Genomic DNA, 14,713 nt, shown 5'->3' with positions numbered 1-14,713 from the left:
TTCCAGCCCTGCTCAAAGCAGCCAATCACATGAGAAGTTACCCATATAATAGAATCTCTCTGCATGCTTAGAAAGGATCTTCTTCTAACCAGTCTCTCCTGAAGAAGATAATCCTCTCTTCCCTAACTACCTGCCCTACTTTCATGGTTTAGGTTGATAACTCTTCCGGCTGGCTCCCCCCCCCCTTTTTCTTACATAACGCCAAGTACTTTGAAGGTGCTGTATAGAATAAATGAATCATCGCCATAAATCTTTTCTTTTGGCTGTAGCAACAAAGGCCAAAAGCGATCGTCCTTGCCACAGCCCCAAATGTCAGCCTGCCCCGTAGTAATTAAAAGCCAATCCATGACTGTTGGGGTGGGGTAGCTGTTCTCCCTTGTAAAGGTTCCTGACGGGGGTGGGGGTTGCCTCTATTATTTATTTATTTATTTATTTAGCAACCCTGCTGAACGGAGAAACTTGGAAGCAACCGTCCTTGCAATCCATCATTGCGTCAAATCCAGATTGTCCTTGAGCCCAAAGCATACTGTTTCTAAAGGGAGCCTTTCAACACAGCTATGATTAGCGCGTGGAGCTCTCTGTACCTGACGAATAAAGAGCTAGTTCACGTTATTCCAGCCAGTGCCTGAGCCCCGAGTAAAGCTTCGCCCTAGTTCAGAGCTTGCTGTAAACTGTACAACAACCCTGTGTGGTAGGTGCGAGCAAACCTTAGTATTAAGGGATCTGTTTTGTTTTATAACCAGGACCTCGGGATCCACGAACCCAAGCCAGGTGTGAAATGTGGGGAGGGAAAGAGAAACATAATTAAGGGACAAGAAGCCTTTTTAAACTCAGCCTAGGAATTGGTTCAAGCACTGAGCTCACAATCCTTTCACACCACACTTCTATATTTGTTTCAGCAACTTAATTTAGGGGAGAAAGGGGGTAGAAAGAGCCTGTTTGTTATTGCTATACTTAAACCAGGCATCCCCAAACTGCGGCCCTCCAGATGTTTTGGCCTACAACTCCCATGATCCCTAGCTAAGAGGACCAGTGGTCAGGGATTATGGGAATTGTAGTCCAAAACATCTGGAGGGCCAAAGTTTGGGGATGCCTGACTTAAACAATTGGGAGTGGATCACCCAGATCTGGATCCACCTTCTGCTTTACCACCTGAAGATCTGGGTCCATTTTCTGCATTACCTTCTATAACAGGCATCCCCAAACTTCGGCCCTCCAGATGTTTTGGACTACAATTCCCATCATCCCTGACCACTGGTCCTGTTAGCTAGGGATCATGGGAGTTGTAGGCCAAAACATCTGGAGGGCCGCAGTTTGGGGATGCCTGTTCTATAACGTTACAGAGTCAATATAAAGATAATAAGAAAAATAACCCTGCTGGATCAGGTTGAGGCTACATCTCTATACGGATTTACCTGGATAGGTATGTGTATTCTAAGGCCACAATCCTGTACACACTTATTTGGCAAGGAATCCTATTGAACTTGATAGAACTTTTTTTCTACAGTGGCCTGCTATGTGCTTCTGGGAAGCCCACAAGTTGGAGCTCCCACTAAGTTGCCCCCACTCCTTGAGCTAATAAACTATTGAGGGGTGTCTATTTTCAAACTAGGGGACCAAGTTAGACACATATTTTGTATACTTAGGTACAAGATTCCCAGCAGGACTGGATCTCGATTATTTGTTGGGAGGGATTTATTGTGGGATAACGCTATTATAGCTGTTTAATTCTGCTTTAGTTTGTTTTCAATTAACTAGTCTACTTCAACACTCCAGGTGTAAATGGAAATGGTTACATCTGGGTCACACATTTGGAACCGGTGAAGGTTGAGGCTTGGTGGAGGACAGCACTCATATTTATTATCTTTTGGTAGATGATATGAATTCATCATAATTCCAGTATTGCAGGTGGGGGAAGGAAACAAGATCAACCCCACAAATATTGTGCTGCATCAACAAAAACATTCTCCTTCGACTGACTTTTAATTCACTTTGGCTGAAGTCCTGCTCGCATTAAAGCTAATGGCGATCCCACTAAACTTAATGGATCAGGATTTCGCCCTCAATTCAGACTCCTCGGACCATCATGACTCGGCAGTTTATCATTTTGCTGCGTCAGGTGTCGCTGACACCCAGTGTCTAGAGACTGGAGTTTTCGGCTGAAGCTCCAGTTACTCAGATAATGGAGGAAGATTTGCTGAGTCATCCCTAGAGGCTGCAAAAACTGTAATGCTACAGATGAATTGCGGGTAGCAATTCTTTTACATCTGTTTTATGGGGAGTTCTGAGAAACACCAAGTTTTTGTGAAACCTTTTTAAGTAGTGTTAGAATTCACACCAGCACTTTCTGGATCTGGGGACAGGTTATCACACACACTAACATTCCTTTGCTAGGAATGTTCTTTGCTAGAGAGGGAGGGAGAGCTAACTTCCTTTAGAAAACTGCATTGAAGACATTCCATTTTTTTTTAAAAAAAAAGGGGTAGTGATGTTATTTACTGTTGAGAAAAGATGTAACTCCAGCTAATGCACCCTGGTGTATCCTAACCTCCGCTGCCCCTGCCCCTTTTTGTTTCGTTCCGGTGGATAAAATATATATTTCATCCTTCAAAAGCTAGTTAGAGTCTTCTTTGATAACAGGAAAACTCTGCATCTACAAAATATGTTTTAAATGTTTGTTGAATCACTTCACTTCTGATTTCAACAAGCATTAGAATAATTGTAAGGTAGGTTTGTAATACCTGACAGCACAATCTCATACATATTTCCTCCTAAGTCGTGTTGAGTTCAGTAGAGTTTACTCCCAGGTACATGTGTATGGGGTTGTGGCCCACAGCCAAGACTAAACAAACCAGGGATGCCAACTTGAATAAAATTGGAGGGGCCAAGATAAGCCCCAACCAGCATAATCAATCACAAGATGCTGTATGCACACACCATTTGAATGGCAATGTCCATTAACTTGGGGGGGGGGATGGCCCTCTCAACATTTTATTGGGGAGAAGGGACCTTGGATTGGACCTTGGTCCCTAGGAGCTGGCTCCTACGAGAAGAGCAACGGCTATCTGCGTCAATTGCTGAGTTAGGATTTGAACCCTGGACATTCCACTTCGCACTATTGGCTCACTTCATCTTTACAGAGCTCCACAGAGAACTTCATGAAAAGTTTCTAACCATCTTCATTCAGAACCATACCGCAGCCTATTGGAATGTGAGTAATATTTCTACATGTGCCTTGATTATCTTCAACAAATCTATGTATGAGAGATTTGTGGAGTTTTGTTAAGACTATCCAGACAGAGACGGAACAGTAAGGACGAAGTGAGTTCACCCTTCTTGGGTTTGCCATAACTAGACTGCCGCTAGATTACAAAGGAGGAAGGGAGGTTTCTTCCTGCTCTGGCCACTGCCAATAGAAGGGAGGTATTTCCCCGCTCTCTGGCAGAGCCAATAGAAATAAGACTATTGCTGTGCCTACATTTCCCAATCTGCCTTGGGGTCTAAAAAGGGGGGGCACTATATTTCCTTAAAGGGGAAGCATTGTTATTCCTTCTACCTGATACTAATACTGTACAGAGATTTGCAATCACTAAGTAACTGACCCCTGTAGGGGCAGAACACCCTTTATGCTTCTTGGCAGCAGTTGAAAGGAATGTATATGTTACTGGATGAATGCAAAATGATGTCAAGAATTAAAAATTTCAGTATGTACTTGTGTGTGGGCGTATAAGAGATTGGACTTTGGAGTTAAAATGCTGGCTGATGCTGAACTGAACATTGAAATTCCTGCTGGAGGAGCACACTTTGCCCTGGGTAGAATCACACTGAGACCCTGAGTTTGGAAAATAAGAAAGCTACATTCATTACAAGAAATCTTTTTCTTCTTCTTCTTTGGCGCTCACTTGTAGCCAAGTAAGATTGTCTTCCATGAACACAGTCTTAACAGTGAGTCCATTGGTGACTGTGGAGGCCAATTCTGGATCCACACGTCCTTCCAGAATGGAGACATAGGTTTCTGGGTGGGAGTTGATCATGGTGAGGGTTTGCCAAATGTGCCTTCCTCTTAGCATGTTTCATCCTGAGTTTGAGCATCTTCAATGTCCATGGCACCTTTGGTAAAGGCTGTTCTCCGATACATACATACATACATACATACATACATACATACATACAATACATATTTGATAAGGAAAGACCCTAGTTCTAGCTAACAGGCCCTGCTTGCTCTTGCAGCATGGAGGGAGGCATAGGAGCCAAGGTCCTTTTGGCCCACAAAATAAAATATTGATGGGCATTGTCATCCAAAAAATGTGCACGTGTCATGTGTTCTGAATGATTGCGCAGCATGGGGCTTACCTGCCCCCCCCCCAATATTTTATTCAAATTGTCACCCCTGGATAGAGAGAGATACGAAAATTGATTTTTCCCCTCAAGAGGGAGGCATGGAGAAGGAGGGAGGAGGAAATGAGGTCAGCAACCCTAAGCGTAGTAGTTTGGCCTAAGGAAGGTCAGCACAGGGTCTTGAAGGATCTTCTCTCTATCTGCTCTCAATTTCTATAGCATACTTCTGCTTATCAATTCTGGCTATCATCTTCAAGCTGTTTGCTCCTAAGGAGTTGCGAATGTTTCAGTAGACCTCCTCCAGAACATTTGTTTGAAGATTCTGTGTCAGAATTCACCCAGTGCAGACAGAAAAACAATGGACACACATATTTAGATAACAAGCTCATTTGGGCTTCCTTATTCCATAGTCGTCTTCTTCTTCTTCTTTGGCATTCACTCATAGCCAAGTAAGATTGTCTTCCACGAACACGGTCTTACATAATGCACCTACCACACATATGTATGCCTCTAACCAAATCACTAAGAATTGTGAGGCACTTGGCATACTGAAGAGTGCAGTAAGTCTTTTACTAGTCTTTGTAAATGCTTTCACTGGCCTTTTAAATATTTGTTAATGATGATGCCTTTGTTAATTTTGATTGCTTTAGATCACTGTATTTATTGAGCTTTTATGATATTGGGCTGGGACCCAAAAGGCAGCATATAAATAATTTTACAAATAAAATAAATAAAGTCATAATTGTTATTACAGTACTAATCGTCTTGTGATCTCTCATACAGAAGCCTGCACATTTCACATCAGCATATATTTTCCCCTGCTCTCCCTCCTTCAACTATTTCTCTCCCTATTTCTCTCTCACATATAGGCTTCTTTATAGGCTACTTTACTACGTAGTCTGCACAAGGTTGGCATCTAGCTTACTGACTATGCAAGCCTGCGCATGCTTGCTCAGATGTAAGTCCCACTGCATTTCATGGAGCTTACTCCTGAGTAAGTGTGCAGCTTTCAATGTGTATAGTTTGGCTTCATTGCGGGTGGGGGGGGGAATCATGCTATCTCTCCAAATTCCATTTGTTGTGACACGAGGAAATGGCTGTGATCATGATGATTGAACTATCGAATTTTGTGTTTCTGATTAGCTCTTTGCCCAGTGCTGCTTTCATCCAAAACAGAGAAAGAAAGGTCTCTCAAGATGTATTTCATGCCAATCAGGCATGTGTGAACAAGGCCCCCTGTGAAGAGGACGTATTTGCATTGCTTTCGTGGTCACTGCAAGTGAGGTACTCAGGTGGCTCCATGTTTGACACGTTCAGGTATGAACACATGGAAATGTTTGAACCCATACAGGCAAAAGTGGGCAGAGTGACAGGTGTAACTTTTACCTTTGTACAGTAAGCCACACAGAAGCCAGAGGTTTCTTTCTAGAGAGATCTCTTCATCCAGGCAGGCAAGAGGCAGCGTCACAGTTTAAGGACACTTAGCAGACAGGCAAAAGACCTTAAGGAGGCCAGTGAAAGGCTTAGGGAGAGAGAGGCTTGGAGAGCCACCTTTGGATTCCAAGTCTGAGGTCCCCCTACCTCCAAATATAGCTAAACTACAACACAAGTTCTCTCATCCCAGGGTAGTTTGGTTTTCTGAATTACCCTGCCAAGTGCTGTGGATGATTAGGGGTTTTGTTTTGTTTTTAACTGCTCATAACGCAGGTGTCTGGTAGAATTTGTGGTACCACACCTGTCTGTTGGGGGGGGGGCTTTGTAGGTGTATACGAGAGCATCCTAAGAGCATCCTAAAACTTGTGTGACGGATAACACTCCCAGGAATCTTAGTGCACTGCTTTTGTTGTTGTTGTTTAGTCGTTTAGTCGTGTCCAACTCTTCGTGACCCCATGGACCATAGCACGCCAGGCACTCCTGTCTTTCACTGCCTCCCGCATTTTGGTCAAACTTATGTTCGTAGCTTCAAGAAAACTGTCCAACCATCTCGTCCTCTGTCGTCCCCTTCTCCTTGTGCCCTCAATCTTTCCCAACATCAGGGTCTTTTCCAGGGATTCTTCTCTTCTCATGAGGTGGCCAAAGTATTGGAGCCTCAGCTTCACGATCTGTCCTTCCAGGGCTGATTTCCTTCAGAATAGATAGGTTTGATCTTCTTGCAGTCCATGGGACTCTCAAGAGTCTCCTCCAGCACCACAATTCAAAAGCATCAATTCTTCAGCGATCAGCCATCTTTATGGTCCAGCTCTCACTTCCATACATCACTACTGGGGAAACCATGTTGTTGTTGTTGTTTAGTCGTTTAGTCGTGTCCGACTCTTCATGACCCCACGGACCATATAGCTTTAGCTATATGGACCTTTGTAGGCAAGGTGATGTCTCTGCTTTTTAAGATGCTGTCTAGGTTTGTCATTGCTTTTCTCCCAAGAAGCAGGCGTCTTTTAATTTCGTGACTGCTGTCTTGTCGTGGCGAAGGGGCTTAAATAACTTAGAGAAGTTATGTTTTGACCAAACGTGATCCACCTGGAGCTCCAGTATCCCTGCCAAGAAAACTCCATGGACAAAGTGCACCGCTTAGTTGTTTCTAACCTGTCAGCTCAATAAAGCTGATGGTGAAAGGCTGCAGCTCAACACCAAAGCATGCAGAAGGTGCCATGTTCAATCCCTGGCTTCTCCAGGTGTGGTCTGGGAATGCCCCCTGCCTGGAACCCTAGAAAACCGCTGCCAATCAGTGCAGACAACACTAAACTCAACGAATCAGTAGCTGCCTTGGTTTCATTATCTCTGTCGTGTATCAGGGAGGGGCGTGACTGGCGGTGGGGGGGGGGAAACTCCCCTTCCGACTCAGAGGCTACATTCCGGCCTTTTAAAACGAGTCATTAGTAAGATGCTGAGAGGGCGCTGACGTCATCGGACCGAACCGCAGGTGGTAGACAGTGACCGCAGAACTTCGCCGGCCCTGTCTCTCCCTCCCTCCCCCCGCGCGCGGCCCTTCCGCACTTCCAAACCGTCTGCCGCTTCCCGGCACCAGTAACTTTTTATTGGTTGCTACTTGAATCTCGCCGCTTTTGTGTATCTCGGTTTGCTTCAGAAGCAACATCATAAAAGCCAATGTGTATTTCATTGACTGGCGATAATAAGGCAGATTGATGACATCCTGGTGCCAGATTGAACTTTTAAAGGGAAAACAAAAACAAGCAACAACCACAAAAAGCCACTCCAATGAGGAAACAACGTGGTTAATTAAAAAAAAAGGCATGATAATAATTCATTTTTCCCAGCGCGTCTTTGTTTCATGTTAGCTCCCATGTAAAGTAGAGAATGGGTTTTTTTCCCCCACTCCTGCCCTCCTCACTCAGGTTCCTCTACCGACTCAGCAATAGAACATGGACCGTAGGAGGGTGAATGTTCCAGAAACACACTGGAATGAAGCCCACCTTTTGTTTAATCTGGCAGGAATGGACACCTGTAACTCAGGGGCAGGACAGGGGTTATTTTTGTTTTGTTTTCCTTGTGCGAAGAGAGGACAGAAGGAACAACCAGTTGCAGAATTAATTAAAACTATATTGCATAATTGTTTGAAACTAATCAGTCACAGGGAATAACATGATTAAGATGAATGTAGTCATATTTTGAATGCCTGCTGCAGATATTTCTAAATTCCCTTTGGTGTGCACATTTTACATTCTCCAAATTTTGCCTTCACTCCTTTAGTCCCCATGCCCAAGTAAGTGTAATTGCTTTCCCGGATATTCTTCCTAGCCTCTTGCGGTTTAAACTGTAATCTCCCCTGGGGCAGAGATCTGGCCTTTTGCTTATATGACTCTCTGAAGCACCATATATAACAATGGTGCGAGATAAAGTATTAAGAACAATGGCACGCATTGTTTATATGGTCGTTTTTAAAAAACATGACCGAGTTTGAAAGAATGCAAGCCTATCAGGCCTCTTTAATGCCATTGTTGGCTGCTGAAACCAGGGCCGGCTCTAGGTAGACCCCTGGTGGCGCAGGGCACTACGGCGTCGGCCCGCCAGGAGGGGGCCACGAGGTGCGCCCGCCCAGTCCGCCGGTTCGACAACCGCGCTGTGCCTGCCTGCCCGCCGCAGCGCCGCACAGCAGCACCTGTGGCAGCCGCGCTGCACGCTGCGCCCGCCCGCCCACCGTGCTGGGAAACGGGGCAGGGGCGCCGGAGGGATCCGTCACTCTACGGCACCAGGGGCGTTTAAGACGACCCTGGCTGAAACAGGAGGCTCGCCATAAACAGCAGGCAACATTACCATTATATGCAGAACTTTTTTAAAAAATGTATTATTACATTTATATCCCTTCTTTCCTCTAAACACCTTAAGGAAGCACCTTCCTAGCAACCCTGCGAGGTTGGTTTTCCATCTTCTCACATAACCTCGAACACAACATTTTTTAAGAGGAAGCAATTCACATATTCAGTTATAATTCACTACTGAGTTATGAAATAAAGGTAAAGGTAAAGGGACCCCTGACCATTAGGTCCAGTCGTGACCGACTCTGGGGTTGCGCGCTCATCTCGCATTATTGGCTGAGGGAGCCGGCGTGTAGCTTCCAGGTCATGTGGCCAGCATGACAAAGCCGCTTCTGGCAAACCAGAGCAGCACAGGGAAATGCCGTTTACCTTCCCGCCGGAGCGGTACCTATTTATCTACTTGCACTTTGACGTGCTTTCGAACTGCTAGGTTGGCAGGAGCTGAGACCAAGCAACGGGAGCTCACCCCATCCTGGGGATTCAAACCGCTGACCTTCTGATCGGCAAGCCCTAGGCTCTGTGGTTTAACCCACAGTGCCACCCGCATCCCCAAGTTATGAAATATCAAGTGATAAATGTGCACATGTGATCCACCTCAAAGCGTGGCGTCAAAAATGTTTGACTCGGGGAGCTCTGGAAAGCACAGCTATAGCCCGGATATTGGGGGTGCCATATTCTGGAGAGAGAGGTGAAACCTGAAGCTCCTTCACACGTGCAACAGGAAAGGACAACTTGCATGCGTGTGAATGGGCCATCGCAGATAGAGCCCCACAAACAGAACAAATGGCAACAATTTTTAACGATGATGTCAGTTCACATAATTCCAATTTATTTGGAATATATTCCTGAAGTTATATTTATTTGTTTTTCTGCCTGCACCAGCTGCTAAACTTGTCCCCAATAAATAATCTGGCTTAACGTAATAGAGTTATGCACATACACATGTGAACACCACCTTGAGATCCTTAGAAGATAATGGTATATAAATGTAATAAATAAAATAAAATAAACTGCCTATGGTTTTTTGGGAAGCCTAACTACTGTGGGATATTTAAAATGCAGTCAAACCAACAATTCATGTTTTGCCAGACTGGCTCATCAGGGAGCTGAGGCTCACAGAGTCTTCCGGAAATGTGCTAGAGCAGGCATCCCCAAACGTCGGCCCTCCAGATGTTTTGGACTACAATTCCCATCATCCCTGACCACTGGTCCTCTTAGCTAGGGATCGTGGGAGTTGTAGGCCAAAACATCTGGAGGGCCGCAGTTTGGGGATGCCTGTGCTAGAGAGAACACGAGGGGGGGGGGTTGAGACGTGATGTAGACAGCTAAACACATCGAGAATGGGAGGGTGAGCCCTTGCCCAGATACTATGCAGAAATCATTCACAAGTGCAGCAATCAGTCTTTCCCAAGACAACTAATCAGTTTTGACTCCTAAGAAATCACTAAGACTGAAGATGTTCTTGACTCTGAGAGGGCCTAACCTGAGCCCTGCAACACATCCAGCAAAACAAAAAACAAAAAAATGCAACTGCATTTCGGTATGTAAACGGAAACAGCCACATGCTCCTCAAATCTGATATTTGCTTCCAGATCATTCTCATCTATCTAAGAGGAGACCCACTAGATCAGGCCCATTGAGTCCAGTACAGTACTCTGTCCCCCCAATGGCCAACAAGCAGGCCCACAATAGGAAGCCCACAAGCAGGCCATGAGGGCAATAGTACTCTTCCCCACTTGTCATTCCCAGCAACTGGTATCCCAGTGATTCATAGGACACATGTATACACGGAATCAGGCCCCTCCTCTATTCCATGTTAATTAAACTGGGGTGACTATACCCCCTGAGCTACATAATCAACAGCCACTAGCCCGGATTAGTATCCAAGTAGGAAACAAGAGAGAAACTCACACTTAGACCAGTTTTTAATCCCTCTGATGATCCCTCTTCAAAGCTAATCTTCATTAGCATATGCATGCAATTACACAAATTAACATCATCATATGAGAGAGCCCTGCCCTGAGGAGTTTACAGTCTAAAGCTGGTCAGGAGTGGAGGAGAAAACAGAGAGGAGGAGAGGAAAAGGCTGATGTATTTAGAGCTTCCTAACCCGTTTTACAGACACATACAGCCCAAAAAATGAAGGATCGTCAAAGCAACGGAGGGCTGACCTGTCAGGAAAAGTTTGATCATAGCATCCACGAGTCCAGGTTCTCTGCATCAATGGAGGACCGGGCGAGCATCCTGCCGCCTAGCCCTCTCTCCTCCTTCATCCTCATCCGGTAAGTGGTAAGATCAGACGAGACATGGCCTCATTCTCTTGCCTGACTAGCACTGTGACGTCACAGGAGCCACCTGTCTTCGGGTGGATGTTTCATGCAAAACATTCCCACCGGCCAAAAGCAAGGACAAAATTGCATTTGGTCGGGGGAGGAGGTGAACAGAATACCGTCGCCAACATTTCCGTCTCTCCAGCCCACCGCGCTTTCTGGCAGAGTTCCTTCCTTTTCTGTTCGGAAGTGGACCCGACAGCCAGACATTTATTTAACGAGTGGCGCTTCTTCTCCCCATCCCTTCACGCTAAGTAAATGTTCAGGAGCATAGGGGTCCTACACGTGTCTACTCAGAATTAAGTCCTACTGGGGGGGGGTCTGGAGGGGGGAGGGGTGGGAAGAAACCCAACTGCAAAATGGCACACCTCCTGCTGCCCACCTTCCATGGGATCCTCTCGTGGCAGGAGGGGGCCTATGGAGGAAGGACAGGAGGAAAGTGAGAAATATGTTAAGAAAAGAATGAGATAAGTTCAGATATTAGGCATAGATATTGGAATGTTTGTTTTAAGAATAAGAATTGAAATTGGGATGAAGAAGTCTGCTATGGACATTATTAGAAATTATGATGTTAGATGTTAAGAGATTTAGATATTTGTTTGTTTTTTCTCTTTTTTCTTTTTTCTTCTTAATCTTTTATTCTTTTTCTTTTAGATATTAATGTAATCATGGAAAATTAGCTGGGTGGATACCCGTCCTCACCCTTCCTTATCATACTGGAGCCTCTGGTGGCAGGGGGGGCCCTGGGGGGGAGGAGTGAGGAGGGGAGAAGCTCAGCTATAAAATGGACCACCTTCAACCGCTCACCTTTCATGAGATTCTCTTGTGGCAGAGGGGGACTCGTGGAGGGAGGGAGGGAGGGAGGGAGGGAGGGAGGGAGGGAGGGAGGGAGGGAGGGAGGGAGGGAGGGAGGGAGAGAAGAAGGGGGGCTATGTTTTGTATTTTCTTTTCATTATTATGTAAAATCAATAAAAAGTATTACCAAAAAAAACAGAATTAAGTCCTACTGAATTTAACGGGGCTGACTCCCAGGCACATGGAGTTATATTACACACGACCCGCACTTCTCTGAATGTGGGTCTCATTGAACTCAATGGGATTTACTTTTGAGTAAACGTGATATGTGACCGCGCTATCATATCTTACGGCACTTAAAAACTGGTAAAGTTGCGGTGGCAGAAGCCTTGGTAACCCAGACTCCACTTCATACGTAAAGGGGTGTGTGTATGAGGACATCCTAGCAACATCCCCCAGGACAAATGTGTGTTTCTCTTAGCGATAACTGCCTGCTCCTAGGCCACGGCTGGTCTTGTCAGGGAACAATTTGGAGCTGCTCAAACACACACACACGCTAGTCTCGAGCGGAAATTTAAATTTATAGGCTGGTTTTGTAAGACTGTAATTTTTATACAGCCCGGCATATATTATTCATTTTAATCCTTGACCGTTTGTCACCGCGCTGGATTTTATTGAAATGGGCTCCTTCGAACCACGTGCACCGCGCGTTATTTATAACCTACCTCCTGGCGGGTCGTAAAACCCTCCCCGTCCCCTGCTAGCGCAGGGAGTCGAGTCCAGCCCAACTTTCCCATTGACTTCAACGGAAAAGCCTGAAGCACGTGGCTAATGAAAAAGACGAGCCCTTCAAAGAGTTTCAAGCATAGAGGAGTCTGCCCTCCTTTACTTACCCCTGCAGCTTCTCGACTTGCTAATACCTATCAATGCAAAAGATATTTCAGCGGGCGGGGGCGGGCGTTTAGCCAGGCAGTAAGATACAAATAGACAGTGGTTTTCCTTCCACGATCCCAGTCCTATATACCTAGAAGTGGGTGGTACCAGGAGTGCCAGCTTGGCCCCGCGACCGTGGGTGGCCGGGACCGTGGGTGCCATGCAGCGTGCATGGCCCTGGCACCGAAATTTGCGGGTGCCCGGCACCTACGTGGGGAATTTTGTGGGTGCTCGGGCACCCAGGGCCCCAGGGAGATGGCACATTTGGTATGTACACTTCCACCCTGGGCTCCTTGGGGGAAGGTGCAGGGTATACATCCAATTAATAATAATACGAATGTTGGTAAAAGGAGCTACAGCCCAATCCTCTTCCCGCCTCAATATCCCAACGGGAATGTAACGAGCGGCCTTATCCTATAAAATACTTTCACTCGTGGCTTCCCACAACTACATCCAGTGGCAACAATGCAAAATCCTGGCGCAGGGCCCCTGCTCCAGCTGCCTACGCCTTTGCCAAGTGGGCTACCTTCCCATCCTAGTATCTTCCCTTGGGGCATTAAGTTTCCTTGAAGGCCCCTTTTGTATCCAGTTCCTCGCGATTTGTTTCCAATGCGATTTGGTTGAAGGAAAGCAAAACTCGTTCTGGAAACAAGACTGTGTTGTGTTGCAAGTGTGTATTGAGGGAAGGAGGTTTGTCACACAGTGTCAAAAGACCTATGTGTCACCAGAAGGGGAACGTTTGTGTCTGTGGCTGCAAGCCTAATGGTGTCTGCTTAGAAGTAAGTCTCATTGAATTAAATAGGGATTACTCCCAGGTAACCGGGGTTAGGGTTGCAGCCTTATACTGTACAAGGCGGCGGGGTGAGAGAGATACTCCTCCTGGCATTTTCGACCCATGTCAAATTCATTCCCAACTATCCACAAGCCGCAGAGCCACGGTTCCATCAGGACACCATTAGAGGGTAGAAATTCAGAGTCCCACTCAGCAGAACGAGCAGCAGGGCTGGCTAACCACACTTTGAAAGAAGTGAAGAACTACACAATTTCCATCTCAAGAAGGGTGGGTGGGGAAAGCTATGAAGTCCAGAATCTCAAATTGCCTAACACACTACTGCAACCAGAGGCACCTCAGATACAGCAAACTTTACTGTTTGCAGTGGCATAGTGGCAAATTCAGAAGAGAAGGGTCATTTCATGGTAGTCACAGCCACACAACTTCACAGCCGCACCCCCTTCTAAGATTATACAATAATCTTCCAAGTATACGATAGTGATAATTGGGGGCGCGTTGCAATGGCCAGTGCAGATCTACCTGAGTTGCCTTTCAGCCTGATCTACTCTTTTCTGTGCACAAACATGGGCAAATGATTTGGAGTACTGTAGTCCAATAACTTTTTTCAGAGTGACTTTGATGACGTTTCTCTTGAAGTTCCATTGTACAGAACAGAACTTGTACACTTGTATTCTTGACATGTAAACACCTTGTGTTTTCAGTGTTCCTTAAATGCTTAGCTTTGGAGCAACTTCTCATTGCGAGCAACTTCTCATATGGATCAACTTCTCATTGCGCACACCTTGCCCAGAATAACCCTATGAGCCAGACCTCAGCAGCTGACTCATCTCCTTTCTCTCTGATTGGCTCCATTAAGCACAAAGAGTGACAAGAAAGCTCCCCTTTCATGTTGATAGGACGCCGGAGACAGATAGCCAGTTTTAGAAATAGTAGCAAATCTTCGATCCCCTTGACCCTCCCACCACCACCGCTACACCTTTGGAGCCCAATTAAGTCTCTCCCCCCCCCTTTATCTCGCTGAGCATCCTCTTCCTACAGGGAAGTCCCATGGCTCGGTGGTAAAACATCTGCCCTGCATGCAAATGGTCCCCAGTTTCTGACTCATTACTGTATAAGGCAGTTTTCTATGTTGCCCCGTGGCCAGCCAGCTGCTTCCTGGAAGTCTGCAAGCAGGATTTGAATACGATCGCCTTCACCTTGTTGTTTGGGATGTACCTCTCTCTGAACATGTATCCGTCATTGTTAAC

This window comes from Zootoca vivipara, chromosome 2 (assembly GCF_965207765.1).
Source record: "Zootoca vivipara chromosome 2, rZooViv2.hap1.1, whole genome shotgun sequence".
Taxonomy (NCBI): Eukaryota; Metazoa; Chordata; class Lepidosauria; order Squamata; family Lacertidae; genus Zootoca; species Zootoca vivipara.
This window is presented reverse-complemented; position numbering follows the sequence as displayed.